Genomic DNA, 16,400 nt, shown 5'->3' with positions numbered 1-16,400 from the left:
GTGCCTCTCCCTTCCAGAAGTGATTAGAAGGTGCATGCAAATTCACCATACTTTGGATGCTAACAGCTGCTCGTATTTCCCTATGGTATGTTAGAAATGCTTTGAAATCTAATATAAAGGCACATTCTAAAATCAAAACTGTGCAAAGGACACCTTTGCTTGCACAAAATATTAGCCAGTGACTGGGTAATTCTGTTCACTATCTGCTGGATTGCCTTAATTTATGACCTTTCAAAGTCAGTATTTTGCTGCTGGGCCAAATACCTTTATTAATCTACGCTTTATAATAGAGTTGAGTTCCACAGTTACAGTTTCTATCATTTTCCTGATTCACAATACTAGGTCTGAGAAAATGACACTGTGCTAATTGATCTGCATTATAACACTTCCTATGACCAGATGCATTACCTTCCTCATTGCTGCTGCGTTGTTTTACAACAGTCTTCTACTGAAAAAGAAATGGACACTTTTCATTTCATTTGCTTTTTAAGAAAAAAGTCTAAAATTTTCCAGAGGTTATTTAGTGAATACATTTAAATCCACCACAGAGAGAAGCAGTTTAACTGGTGTACGGAATACCATTGTAGGAAAAAAAGCCCCAAAGTTCTGCAAGCCAATCCTAAAATGATCAAGCAATGTAATATAGAAAATTATATATGATAGGCACTTTTGGCCATGAAAACACCAAAAGCCTGGAAACAAGTTTTACAAAACCACCTTTGACACAGGAATGAAGACAGAGCCTCTGGGTAGCCTTCACCAAAAGTGATTTTGATGTAAGATAGATTGCAAGTTGATCTTAAGCCCAGAAAAGGAAACGAGCTAAGAACTGCTAAGAATTATTTTCTGTGTCTCTTATCAGTGACTACAAATACTGACTGAGAAAGAAATGCAACCGTGACAGTTACATGTAGTAATCTCACACGTCACAGGTAAAGTTGAGGAAGAGGTTTAAAATACTTGTGAAAGATGGTCACTGAGGAAGAGTGGTGCTGGAAATGCTGGGATGTACGTGTGTTCACACGTATTTGTCAAATCCCTAAGAAAGTAGCCAGAAATAACATCCAGAAAAATTAAAAAAAGCCATAATACTCTGTATGCCAAGAAAGTTTGTAACCACTGTCATATTCTCATGCTTTTGAGAAATAAATATACTTCCATTTCAAGCATACCTAAGGAAAGAACTGGTTGGATTTCAACCCCGTCTAGGGTAAACATGCCATGCAAAAGAAAGTGTAAAGCAATATTCAGAGAAAAAAAAAATCTTAGAGTATGTAAAAGTCTAATAGATGCAGCAATTAATTGAGTTACAAAGGGGTGGTGGAGATAACACTGTGCTCTGAAAAAGCTTGGTTGATGCAATAGAAGTTCAAAATATAAGAGAATGGTTGGATAAGAACATAGACTGTAAAGAAATAGTGTTCTGCAGAGCAAAAGGTACATAAATTTACACCTGAATGCATACATATGTTGAACATGACTGAGATATGAGAATGAATGGAAAAATGCCTTTGAAGAAAAATCTCATTTAGCAAATATCAATGAAACCTTCAGCCACAGATCACAAAAGAAATAAGAGATCTATGGAAGTAACCAACTAAATTAAAACCCAAATTTGAAAGTGGAGTGAATATATGAGTATTTATAAAGATGAATGGAAAATGAATACCATAAAGAATCAAAGAAGTTATACACAACCACAGCAACCCGTTACAGCCACCACTGCCAGAACCCCTGGAGCAGTACCCTCCATGTTTTTATTTAGTTTTCCAAATGAAATAATTCATTCTGAGGTCATATCAATAGATGGGGATATGAGCAGCATGGCCACAAGCCACTTACCATATGCAGCCTTATAGCAGTCAAAGAATAAAGACAGCAGAAAAAACAATTAGCTAGCTAAGACCTCTGCTTTAAGGAAGTCTGTTTCAACAAGTTGCTCACGTAATTATTATTGGATTATTCATTTATTCCCTCACCAATTAGCTACTGATGTCCATTTTATGTTTCCAGGAGCTCTAGTGTTACCCAAAAGCTGAGGATCTTCAACGGATAGTGCCTAGAAAGAAGCCAGGTATCATCATAACTAGGATTATAACAGAAATACACTGGCTACCTCTGTGGTGAGAGTCACCAGGCAGATTTAAAAGCCAGTGCCAAAGCAATTATTTTAGCTGCGTTCTGATCTTTTAGTGTTCCAAGGTATAAATCAACTTCCCTTCAATTAAGGCAGTAAAGTTGCTGCAGATCTGTGTTCATATCTGGGCTAAACAAAGATTAAACAGATGGTTATTATGGTTTATTATTATTATTACTACTATAATGTATTTTGCTTTATTGCTTCTACCTCCAAATTCAGTCTGAAGTGAAGACTCTTTCAATCTGAGGTTGCTTATTAGATATCGGAGACCTTTGGTTTAAGAGATCTTGCAACACGAGTTCTGAAAGAAATATAAACCTTACAGTGGATTCAATACAATTATTGAGGATAAGGAACTTGTTTTCACTGCTCCTTCAATGCAGCCTGGGAGATTTTCCTACATCTAGCAGAAATATCTAGAGATTCTAGTACTTCCTGAAGTACCTTTGGCAGATTGGCTAACTTAGTAAATCATCCTTTAAACTCATGAGCTTGGCAGTGGGGTGGGGTCCACAGCCATAACACTTGTGTGCTCACAAGCAACAGGGTGGAAGAGCACACCTGCCAGAGCAATAAGGAATGTCCCCATACCCTCTAAAAAAGTTCTGCCAAAGAGGTGAGACAGTCAACAGTTCAACTGAAGTGTCTCTATATCAGTGCACACGGCATGGGTAACAAACAAGGAGCTGGAAGCCACTGTGGAGTTGGAAAGCTATGAACTGATGGCTATCAGATGGCAACTTAAAATTGGTGGGATGAATCACACAACTGGAGCATTGCAATAGGTGGTTATAAACTCTTCAGAAGGGACAGGCAAGGAAGGAAAGATGGGGGTGAGGGGAGAGTGGGTACTCTCTATGTAAAAAAGAAAGTGATTGATTGCACAGAGCCATCTTGAAAAACAGCAATGCAGAAGTCATCCATGCTTATGGCTGAAAATTAGAGACCAAGCCAACACAAGAAAAGGTGTTTACTAGAGGCCAACAGATGAAGGGGAGGATGTCAACTTAGTGTTCTTTTAACTACAGGAAGCATCATGCTGGCAGGCCTTGATCCTACTAGCAGACTTCAACTGCCCTGACCTCCGCTGGAAAAGCAGCACAACAAGCTGCAAGCAGCCCTGGAGTGCATTAGGATAACATCCTTATACAGGTGATAGAAACCTCAACCAGAGGAGATGCATTACTGGACCTATTGCTCACTAACACGGAGGAACTTACTGGAGAGGTGGTAGCTCCACCAAGTGGTGGGTGGTAGCCCAAGCTTGGTGCTAGCTTGGGCTGCAGTGATCATGCCATGGTGGAATTAATGATCTCAAGGGATATAGGCCAGGTGAAATGTATAGTAAAGACCCTAAAACCTTTAGGAATCGGTGGATGGGACCCCCTGGGAAACTGTCCTCAGGGATAAAGGAGCAGAACATAGCTGGCAGCTACTTAAAGACATTTTTCTGAAAGGACAAGAACTGTCAAATCCAGTGTGCAAGGAATCGGGCAAGGAAGGCAGTGTTACTGAAATGTCATACTATTTTTGAGTTACTCAAATGCGTTCACAGAAGTGTTTGATAATTATTTTTTGTAAGTTTGACCTCATTAATTCATTAGACTCTTTCACATGATATCATTATCACAGTTAAATTATTTAAGTAAGTTGAAAACATTGTGTAAAAATTCAGCCTACAGACAGACTCATTTATAGTCATAATACATGTGCATATCACCATACATATACGTGCATATATATTAGTAGTAGATTGCAAAAGATTTTGCAAAGCATAATGAACACTGTTTTATCAATGGAGAAACAGAAACAAGAGGCAAATTATTTAGCAGCCTTATTCATACCACATCCATTATATTCTAGTTCAGAAGCAGAAGGAAATACACGGAAACAGGAGAAAACACATTTAAAATAGATCCATGTTTCTCCTGCCAAGCCTTCTCACTGAATCCTTTCCTGTTCTGACCATGTCATTGCCTACACACGCTTACATATTTGAAGTTTTTTTTTCTCATTTTCATTCTTAATTTCCTTCTGGGATATCCAAGACACCACCAGAAAAAGACAGATGATTAAACTGATGCAGTTTGATAAAAGTATTTGTTGTGGTGCTAAACAAATTCTTCAAAATAGTTCAGTTACAGCTAAATCTGACCCATGCAGAGTGTTCCGTCTCCTCCATTAACTCCGTGCTGGGCTGCTTTTTGATCAACTCCTATAAGCTTTTTAGTTCTAATAAAGGAAATTGAGGCTAATGAGTTGAAAGGGCAGCAACGATTGATTCATAATGTAATGCCTGACCTTCCGGAGGGCAATCTTTAGTAAAGGCATTGACAAAAATATGTTAGGCTGTAAGAAGGCATTTGAAGGCTGCAGTTTGAAGCAATTCAGAAGTAGGCAAATAGGTAGGTTACGCAAAGGGTTTTTATCTAAGCAGTTAACAACACTCAATGCCTGCTGATCTGAAAGGGGCAGGTTCACTTGGAGAGTTTCAAGAAAAAAACAGCTCCAAAAAAAAAAAGCTTCTCTATTAATAGATGAGGCTGGAAGTATTTCAGAAGAGATTTCACAAGCATTTTAAAGCTTTGGGGGTTACAAGATGAGCCATGCAACACACACACAAAGTGTTCTTTGGTAGTTTAGGTTTCATTTTGCTTGCAATAGTGTCTCAAATCCATTTTCACAATCATTCACCTTTTCAGTAATGCAGCTAGAACACCTCCGCAGGAACCATCTCAAACCCTCATTTCACTTGTTCTCTTTTAAGAGGAAATGGGTGAAAACACTACAAACTGAGGGGCATCTGCAGAAGGGATGTTAATCTCTATACGAGGTTAATTTGCTTTCTTCATACTTCTTTAAATATCTATTAGCATAGCATCTGTTGGAGATTACTACTATTTTACATTTAGGAGAGTTGTCATTAGGAAGAGGAACACGCCCAACAAAGAGAGGCAGTGCTTGGAGGGACATCCATAGTCTGGCTCTGGCCCTTGAGTAATTGCAACTATAAAAAATATGGCGGTATCCCTTTTCCCCCCAAGATATAAGTAAGGAAGATTCCCCTGACACCAGGGGACTCCTCAGGAAGCCAGGTGAGTGTGAAACAGAGGTGAAACATTTCAATGCATACCATTGTTAAACAGTAAAATTACAGCAGTGCAACAGAGTTTTAAAGAGTTGAAGAATCCCACTGCTGCGTAAATTACCAAAAAAAGCAGAGTATTTTCTCTACTTTCCTCTGGGAGAGAGAGTATTTCTAATTTCCATTTTGACCAAAATCTCAGAGAATGGAAAGATGATAACATCAAAAAGAGTGTTCATAATTAGTTTTTTGCCCCAAAACAACTTCATATAAAATGCTCCGAGTTAAGAACTTCCTGAAACTAAATTAAACTTAATTTTTGCAACAGTAAAAATAGATTTCATTTTTCAAGTCTCAAAATATTTAATTTTTTGCAATTGGAAGAAAGTTCATGACCACTTCAAAAAGTCAGATACCATTGCCCTATCTTTTCATCATTGCTAAATCAGTGCCAATGAATTTAAAAAGATACTGACTCGGGATAAAGAGATGTGGAAACCTATTTTCCTCGAAACTTCTTTTTATATTGACGTGCAGTACTTTCAATCATCACCAGCATATTAACGTATCTCAGCTCAGTTCTGACAGCAATAGCTTTTTTATGACTAGATGTTAATTTACAGAAAAGTAAATGCAGGAAAGGTTGAGCTGACCTAAATGATTGACTGTCATGACTAGGAAATATGTCATGAGGCTGCAAACCTTTAATGGACAGTCACTTTAATTATTTAGATAGAAGCATCACCTGACCAGGCTATACGGTGCCTGCTCTCAGTTTGAAGTTAAAAAAGAAACGTTCCCAGAATTATATCACAGAATATGAGACAAGAGCAAATAAGGAAGAGATTATCAGGGATCAATAAATGTGGAGACAGAACCCAAAATTTCAGCTCTAAACTTAATGCTTTGCTTCATGTTCCATTGTGTGGTACTGCAGCTAGGAATTCATTTTTTTAATCAAAATCCGATTAAAATCCTTCATTAAACTGTTCTTTAAATATCAAAGAAAAGGAATACACTGAAGCATACTCCAGTGCTTAGCCTATTTGATTAATACAATTCCCTTCATCCCTCCAATCATATTATTTTCTAAAAAATTTGCTGTGGGAGTTGGACTAGATGATCTTTATGGTCCCTTCCAACTCTAAAAAATTCAGTGAAAATTCAGTGAAAAAAGTTAAATCTCCAAGGTCTTATAACAACGTTGACCAAAACAGCCCCCAAAAATAAATACAGAAGAAAACAATGTATCCGTATCTGAGGGACACTGTAGCTGTTCTCTATTTGGTTTTGTCATGGTTTGTTCCGGGTTGGCCAATAACAAGGTAACAGATACTGTCCCCCACCTCTCTCCAAGGAAAGAAAGAAGAGAGATAAAGAGATTTATGAGTTCAGGAAAAAAACTAAACTACTCCAATGAAATATTAATAATAAAATAAAAAAGGAAATAATAAAATAGATACAATATATACAAATATATACTAAATCATACCAAGCTCCCAGGGAGATGTCACCAGCAGGCACTAAGAAAGTTCCAGACTGGTCTCAGTAACAAACGAGAGCTGAAGGGCATCAAAGGTAGACAAACTCACAGGGTTGTTAGGTGCCAGTCAGAGACATCCTGTTTTTCTGTCAGGTTCTCACAAGGGTCCTCCTCAGACATCAGTCATTGAAGACAGACACTCACTGAAAAAGAATCCTTGAAGAGGAGTCAGCCTGACCCCTTTGATCCCTCAGCATTTATACTGAGCATGGAGATGGGATGGAACACCCTATTGGTAAATTTGGGACACCTGATCTCTCCATTCCTCCCCACAGGTGCAACCCCTCCACAGAGTAAACAACCACAGCAGCAAGCATAAGCAAGAGCCTCTCTCACAGAACATAAAGTTGACCCTGCTCCACCCCAATCTGCAGGTTTTCCAATTCCCCAGATAAAACAAGAAACCATAATGCTCACATGCAACTTTGCTATCAACAGAGTAAACCTGAATTTTGTCTGACATCTTTTCATTATGCAGATACACAGCAGTCATGACATTGGGTGATTTGACAAACAAAACGTTGTTGGAAGGTTGGTCTAGTTGTTCATGTCCTGCCTTTTTTTTTTCAAGGGAGACCACTTAAAGTTCATTTTTATGCTCTCCTGGCTAGAAAGGTTCTTAGACTGTTGGAGAAAAGTAATACTCCCCCTGTCATAGCATCTCTCCATGTTATTACGCTTCCTGAGGTTCACAGAGAGGAGGAACCATTTTGAACCACACAATGCTACAGTTTCCAAAGCAAAAACACAAAAAAGGTCAAGCAAGGAGTTACATTTTTTTCTCCTTTCCTCTTGTTTTCTCTGTATTTCTTGTTCTATACCTTGACTAGATGCAAACATATTAGGTTGTGCAAGAGTTTATCCTCATAATATGGCAGCTCAAAGTACAAAGTTCCAAAGAATGCAATAGATCTCACCAGATACCTGAATCTCACAGGTATCTCACAGATACCCGAATGGATGTAATCTTCAAATAAGTGTGACAAAATTCAATGAAAAAATTAGTTTGTTTATGTGGAGTTCAGGAAACAAAGCACGTTCTGTGCAGGGGCACCATTGAAGTAGTTACACTGAGCTAAATTCTGGTTCCTTCTGTACTCCAGGAAGGAAAGCAACTCCCTATTACCTCTCTCTCAGAGGCAGATTTTCTTCCTTTCATGCTGTCCCCTCATTGGTAAGATTCCACACATGTATTGCCCAGTGGTACAGAAGGTTCAGAAGAATGGTGAATTTACTGTCCATCCAGACTGAAATCCTGATGCCAGTATCATCCCCAGTGAATCGGGGTCACTTTTGCTTCTACAAGGTTCAGCAATGAGATAATTTGAATTCTAGTCTAATATTAAGCACAAGCCTTCCTGAGCTGCTTTGGAGTAGCCTTTGGAACTATGCAAGACGGAGTTAAATTGGGATATATTCTTGATTCTTCCTTTTCCTTTATGTTTACTCTTGACACCAAGCTACTTTTCCAGCTGCTTTCTACTTACGCATTTGATATCCTAACAGGTTCTTTGGTTCTATTCGTGCATTTTTTTTCTTCATTCTGTTATTAGAGAAACCAAATTAAACTGTTTGCATTGCATATGCTTCATGGTTTTGTGGATTTTTTGAAATAAAAGTTACAAACAGAAATGTTTAAGGTCAGAAATGAGAAGGACAAACAACAGTGGAAAATCACCTGTTCATGTACTGACCTTTACTTGCTGTGATTTTTCAGACTGAACAGGACTATGGTTGCTTTGGACTCTCTTCCTTCATTCAGACAATACCTTTTACAACCAATTACAATGTAACTTAACTCCTTGGGGGTGGGGGAATGTCTCCCTTTCTCATACGGAGTGACCATTTGCTTATATTCTGAAAGCAATGACATGCCTCTTCCAAGACTATATCCCATTACAGCACTTCTAAAAAAATTAATTAGCTTAATCAAATAGCTTATTAACTGATTAACTTAATGAGCGAGGATATTTTTGTTGTTTTCTACACAGATTTTCCAATATTTTTTTTCTGAACCTCCCTGGGCTGCCAAAATACTGACGATCAACAAGTTCTACTACTTTTTGTGTCATCTTCTGTGCTTGCTTTTGCAGGGCAAAGTGTTTCCTCCTCTCTCTCCGCAACAGCCACCTTTCCATGTCACCAGGCCATCCTCAGTTTTTCTTTGGTCGGAAGGGGTAACATTAATGCTCATATCTCTCTGTCTTCGCTACTGTGTGTATCTGTCCCATGTTCTCTTTCATTTGTCACTTGTGCCACTCCTTATCAAGCAAGGAGTCTTGATCTTTTCAGCCTTGCTTCACACAGGATTTTCCTATGCTCCTTGAAAAATCTTACTGACAAGCAGAGAAGTTATAGGTTGGCAAAGCTAATTGTTTACTTTAAACTGCTGCTGTGTTGTAAAACAGTTGATTCATGAGCATCCGAGCTGTCCGCGCACCATCAGCGCTACAGACGGATTGAGAAGATAACTTTGTCAGGCAGCTGATGTTGTTCCATCTCTGTGTTTCAAGCAGAGCCCTGATTCATATCGCTAAATGTCTTTTACATCTCTTGGGTTAATTTGACATGGAGAGGCCTGAGCTGAACATAGTCATCCTAGGACAGGCATGCTTCTTACAACATTGTTATAATAATACCATCTATACCATTTTTCATCCCATTTGTTAAGAAGCTGAGCATTGTATATGATTTTTAATCACAGCTGAAAAATGAGTAGATACTTTCAGAGATATCTTCACAAATGACTGTCTTGATTGCTTCCTGAATACGGTCTCCGAAAGCACGCTTAATGTCCTGAGTTTGATATCAGAGACATTTAATCTCAGAGCAAAGAGTAAATTTAGAAGCTACAAGTGATATTTTTCCTATCCCAAGCACACCAAGGTAGCTTTGAGTGAAGACTTCAGACATTTTATAAGGATCTCAATTACCTAAGGAAGTCTGTAACTGAGCAGGAAATATAAACAGTTTCCTATTGTCTGGCAAGATGTTAATTTGCCAGCGAAGAGCTTCACCTCTTTTCAGGCTGAAGTGTCACTAATTGGTACGCTTCAGAAAGGCCACACAAAATCCTGAGGATAATTACCACTGCACTGATATTATCTTCGGTAGTAACCTCAGGAAAGGCAGCAGTTACCCATCTGGCCCTTTCAAACTATTGAATCTTACTGTAAGCTCCATGTGATAAAGTGTTTAGCCAGAGTAGACTCAAAGAATTGCTCTATTCTGAGGTTTAAAAATGAAGATTTAAAAAAAATATCACCAAATCCAGGGAGTGGCAGTTTTTTCTTCCTGGGCAAAATCCAACTGTGTTATTTTCCACTATTAAGAAAAGGATTACTATAGAATAGTAGCCCTCATTGGAAAACAAATTAAATAATTTTAAAGCAAATTTGGATTGGAGAAGGTATTTTCTCAGGGTTGATTTTTTTTAATGGTGAATACATCAGTATTCAGTCATTAGCAGTGTTAATATGTGTAAGTAGATTTTTAAGTTATTGATATTCATAGGGCCATTAAATGCTAAATTAGCATTAGCTGTCACTTATTTCTTCTGAAGACCAAAACCAATGCTTTAACTATGTGAGATTAAAAATAGCCCTCCCCTGCATCCCCAAAAAGCTTACTGTATTCTTATCACACTTTCGTCATAGAAAAAAAAAAAAGAAAATTTTGCGAGTAGGATAGTATAAGTATTTAAAGTAATAGTCAAGGTAGTACTTTTCAAAATTACAGAACTGTTTCTTTACAATGAATATTAGAATTCTGAATTTTGGTTTCCCGTATACAATTATTTGGAATAGATCAAATATTTAACAAACAAAAAAACAAACCCAAAACTGTAAACACCTGTATCCAGTAAATTCCCTAAGACATGAATATTCATTTCAGTAATAAACTCCATAACTAATTGTTTCCCTCAACCATATTTCTCTTTGAGATCCCTGTGATGGATATGCATCTTACTACAAAACTTTTTATCAAGGTCATGATTGTTCCATTAGTATCATCAGTGGAAGTTTGTCTTCTTTGAAATACTTTTCTGTAATAGAAGAGAAGTAAATACAACATTTTCTTTTTCAAGACACTTAAAATACAAAGTTGAAACAATAGTAAAGTAGAAATCATTTATTATATGCAAAAAGTTGCAAGAAAAGTCAAAATGTTCTGCTTTCCATGAAAAAGCCCATACTGAAGTTGTAAATGCATATGGCCATTTTTCACTACAAATCAATGTACCAAATCAATGTACATCTCTCAATTAAGTCTATTTTACATTTTAATATGGTTTGAATGTACTTCACTAGACATCATGTGAAGATATGCTGAGAAACTTACTTTGCCAATTAACTGAAAGTTTTCAGGCACTAAACTGACTGTTCAAATCTGGCAAAGATTATACAGTACAACCCTACACTGCTTAATTGTAGGACAGCTTGATAATTAATCAGTTTGTCCAGACTGATTCAGTCCATGATTAAGTAATACTATGAATTCAGCCTGGGAAATCTCAAATCCACGCTGAAAAGCAGAAGGAAACAATTATGAAAGTCTGAGAAACCTATTATAGTGTGTCGGGGAAATCACAGAATCATAGAATGGTTTGGGTTGGAAGGGACCTTAAAGATCATCGAGTTCCAACCCGCCTGCCATGGGCAGGGACACCTCCCACCAGGTTGCTCAAAGCCCCGTCCAACCTGGCCTTGGACACTTCCAGGTATGGGGCATCCACAACTTCTCTGGACAACCTGTTCCAGTGTCTCACCACCCTCGCAGTAAAGAATTTCTACCTAGTATCTATCCTAGTATCTAATCTAGATCTCCCCTCTTTCAGTTTAAAACCGCTACCTCTCATTCTACCACTACACTCCCTGATAAAGAGTCCCTCCCCAAATGATAGCAGTCTTTAGAGAATGAAGCTGTCTAAAATGAACGGCTGCTTAAAAGTAGTTAGTCCTCAAGCTCTTATAACAGAGAAAAACAGTACACACAAATCAAGGGAAGAATCAGTAGTCTATTACCATCCCCTTGTATTCCAGGAGAGCAACAAGTACTGAAAATTAAAACAATTAAGAACCTGACATTAAACTTTCAATTTAAATCTCCATCTCTAACCTGTTCATGAAAGCTTTTTTTTTTGCCAGAAATATTGTGCTAATATTCTTAATCACTTTCTGTCTAGAGGCAGATGCTGAGACGAGCTACATTAGCTGTGGATAGCAGATATGTAAAGAGAAGGAGGACAGGGACAGTAACTTTATCATGCTGCCTCTTGTTATATTTTTTTCCCAGATTCTTCTACCATTAGCACTATTACCATTTCACCTGGTCTTTATCAGACGGATACACAGTATTTTTCAGTCGTGAAATAATGGAAGCACTGGAAGGCTCAAAGCTGTTGGTTTGCTAAGGACAAGTATCAACAGGCAGCTCTGGGGAGGAACACACATGCTGTGAGGACAGGGATGGATTTCCCTATTGATCACAACTATTGGATATTTCACCTGTCTCTCCTTTATAATTCCTAAAGCTTCGATCCCTCCCTACATCAGTTGCAGGAGAACTGGAAATACTGCAAGGCTTTATATTACTTTCTGGAAAAAAAAATACACTTTCCACCTCTTCTGGTAAGGCTGCCTCAGAGCCCTTTAGCTTTATCAGAAGCCGACGCTGATTAGTACTTCCTAGGATCAGGCCATTAGACATCTCCTAAAAATTATAGCATGAAGTACAGTAGTGAAATAATTAGAATATTTTGCTTCTCATAATGCAAAAGCAAGCTTGGCCTTAGAAGAAGGAACTTTTTTACGATTTTTTTTTTATGGGCTATATCAGTAGGATTGTAAAATTTCAGTTTTCCCAGCAACAAAATCAATGGAGTATTATATCTAAAATCTTTTGAATTCTCTAAATGTACCAAGAGATTCGTGTAAGTCATTTTAGAGGGAAAACTACTGCAGAAAGTGAAAGTGTTTTCCACACACTGAGGCAGCCTTGAACGTATATGAATCACCAATATTATTTGCAATTAAACATATCAAATGAAGTATACATAACTACACATCCAACAGTTATTACAAACCAGCACATTAATATTTATTCTTTGCACTTAATTGTCCATTCCCACCACATAACATATTTCGTTATAAACTCTTTGAAGTGCAATGAATTCTTTTAGTAGCCTTGCTGCAATTCAATTTTAATTTGCTTTTTATGTGGCATCATTGATACAATGTATCTTGAATTGTGTGATAGTAAGATAAAAATAATGGGAGCACTTTTCAGAGTTGTATGCCTCTATTCCCATTTTACAGCAGTAAGGGAAAATGATATATGGACATAAGCTCGAAGTAAAAAGAAAATGAATGTATATTTTAAATCAGAAAAAAAGCAATATTCAACTGCTACCCCATTAGCTTTCATCTTTCCTTCATTAAAGTCTTTTGGAAAGGCCTCTTATAAAAGAATAACACTCAGAAAGGCTAGTACTGCTCAGCGCAAGGAAGACACTTCATATTTCATGAAGCTAATTATTTTGTTCCTGGTTTCATTCTGTGTAGGAGACAGCAAGGAAGGCCTGTAGATGAAGTATGAATTGCTAACTTCACCATCTTTCAGGCAAGGATGTCAGAACATATTTCTTAGACGGGCTAGAAACTTCAGGGTCTTGTAACTTAGATGATGATGCAATTTCCCATATTCTGTGGTAGGATAATGACCTTTGTTAAAACAGCCCAGGCCACGACGTCATATGAAGAGTCCAGCAGGCACTGTGTTTCAAGCAGGAATGAAGCCTTTAAAACCTGCAGGAGACTGCTGGTAGAAGATCACAGCAAAGTACAAACATGCCATTTGAGATTACATTTAACACAGCTTCACCATCATGGTCCACCATGTCTAAAGATGACTTGGAAAATGGGAGGGAGGAAATTCAGGGAAATGAACAAATTGTTCAAGGGAAGCCCTGTTTTATTTGAACAAATCATAGGGGATGAAAACAAGAGGTGGTACTTCTCAAGCAACAGATTGTATAGCTGCTTTTATTTGCTCTGACGGGTCCTCAAGTTCAGTGAATGCCATGTAGGAGAGAAAGAGTTAAATCATGTAGGTTTTTAATTGTACACAGTTTCTTAACTAGACTGCTAAGTAGCACAAGGCATACCCTGCACATTGGCAACTCAGTGATAAACAAACAACAATAAATCAATGAAAAAATCAAACTAATAGCAACATAAAATTTAATCGGCTTTCCACATTGGTAAAATATCAAATGCATCAACAATTCCTTGTAATTTCAATGCAATATACCTCATCCTCCAAGGCTGGCTGACTCATTCGGTACTCAGACCCCAAAAAAATGACTGGGGAAAGGCAGTCACCTGCCAAATGACACACTTCAGATCCAGATGGATAGATGAAACAGGGAAGATCATATCCCTTTTAGGCTGATGGGACAGCAGCTCTTGTGGTAAGCAGTCTTCCCAAAACAGAGGTCGCTACTTGCTAACCAGTCTTTCATGCCCCCTGCCAACCCAATATAGAGTTTCCAGCAAACATTCTGGTGTTACGTGGCATTTACTGCTTAGTCTTAAATAAAAAAGGCTTTTGACTCCTAGGCTATGAAATATGAACGTGCGGTTCTTGTTTGACCTATGACTGATTCAAGTATCTAGCGAACAGCTCCACCACCAACAGCCCCAAATAAATTACCTGTGCATTCAAGATTTATCATGGACTTCCTAACAACATATTCTGGTATTAAAAACAAGTGCAAGAATGCCGAAAGAAACAGCATCATCAGAAGTGAACAAAGCAAAACCACATCACATCAAAATACCCATTATTAATGAAGACATTGTTACAACTTCCATGTTTTCAATCAGCTTCAGGAAGATGATACATGTCTAGAAATCTGTAATACTGATAGACTGAAGGATTTAAGTTTTGTTGATATGATGTATTCAGTGGGCATGTTAGTAAATTCTGATTTAAAACCATACTGCAGTGGCTAGGGGTGTAGAAACACAAATTTCTTGCCCTGCTAGAGTAAAAAATGCTGAAAGGCAAACTAGAACCCTTTTTGACATAGCATCTTGCAACCCAGAAAACTCAATGCAGTCATTGAATCAGAAGGGGTCACTTCTGAGTTATGAACAAATATAGCTAAAAATATGATTAGGACACTTGTCTGACCATAGTAACAAATGTTATGTATGTCTTTCATTTAGACATTTTTTTTCTGTGATGTTGAGAGCTTCATATTAAAGATAAACCAAAATTATCTTCAAAAGAAAAATATCATCTTCCTTTCAGAACTGTACTGAAACGTTGGGAGAGGTGTGTGAGTATCTTGGTTGAAATGTCAGCAGTTTATGATTGGTCAGAGAAATATTTTTCCTAACTGAGACCTGAAGTATATGAAAACTTAGAAATTCTCCCATTTTTCCACAGCAATCAAGGAATGGACCTGTATTTCTGACTGAGATGAACAAAGGTTTGTTGTAAATGCTGTGGCAATCTTGTAATTATTTATTAACCCTACTATTGATAAGAATAATTTTTCCTGTTTTAATAAGAGTGAAGATTGTGACTGTAAAATATTTTATATATATTGAGAGCTACTCTTTTTTAAGTGTAGGCATTTTTTTTTTGTGGGGAGAGATTTTTTTTTTCATTTGTACAAATAAGATCATGGAGCTATGATGATAGCAAAAGTCTAGTTACTGAAACCGATAGTGAAATGAAGAAGACTTTTTTTTTTTTTTTTTCAGAAATGGAAGTGAACTTTTTTATTCTGTAGTAAATCTTGTAACTTCTTATAGACTTACTGGTAAGTGGGATGTCCTTAAAGTTTTCTTGATTAGATGTAGATATTTCTTTTTGTACACATAGAACTGATAATGGACTATCGATTAGACTGAAGACTTTAATATTGTTATTCAACCTAGACTACTATAAGCCCCTCATTTCTGCCAGGTCAGAACAGGTTTTTCTTTCTTTATCCATATTTTATACTGACACAAGACATCTTGCAGCAGAAACACACCTCTTCCAACTCGGGTCTGTATAATGGCAGTAGTTTCACAACTCTGGTTTACATATTCCTTGCAAGTGATATTCCTTGTGAAGGCAACGTGCAGTCTACTGGGATGTATTTTTGAGCAACAATTGCTAACCACAAAAGAACTGTATATAGTCTGAAATGAAAGTGAAATCCTGCTAAAGCCCAACAAGAGAAAGACTTTTATCTGTCTGCTACCAATAACAACATCATGATCCTTCCAAAAAGCTGTCTAATAAATAGCTATTTTTTCCAGTACCTTACATCTGGATTATAATTCTTTTATTCATTTTGGCTCTCACTGCATGAGAATTCCCACTGACTGCAATCATAGTAGATTTTGACTCAAAATTGGTATTTAGTAATAAGCTGTATTTGATTCTCTGTTTCAGAACACGATTCATGTTTATAGAGAGGGACACTCTTCAGAAGGCACAGTCACTAATCCTATCACTCCAATCTCTAATCCAATTAACCCTCAGGGTTTCTTGGTGTTTTAGAATCCTGGTTTTGGGAGGTTTTTTGGGTTTATTTTTCAAAATACATTATGAATACCCTGAACATTATT

The sequence above is a fragment of the Numenius arquata genome, chromosome 8, assembly GCF_964106895.1.
Source record: "Numenius arquata chromosome 8, bNumArq3.hap1.1, whole genome shotgun sequence".
Classification (NCBI taxonomy): Eukaryota; Metazoa; Chordata; class Aves; order Charadriiformes; family Scolopacidae; genus Numenius; species Numenius arquata.
This window is presented reverse-complemented; position numbering follows the sequence as displayed.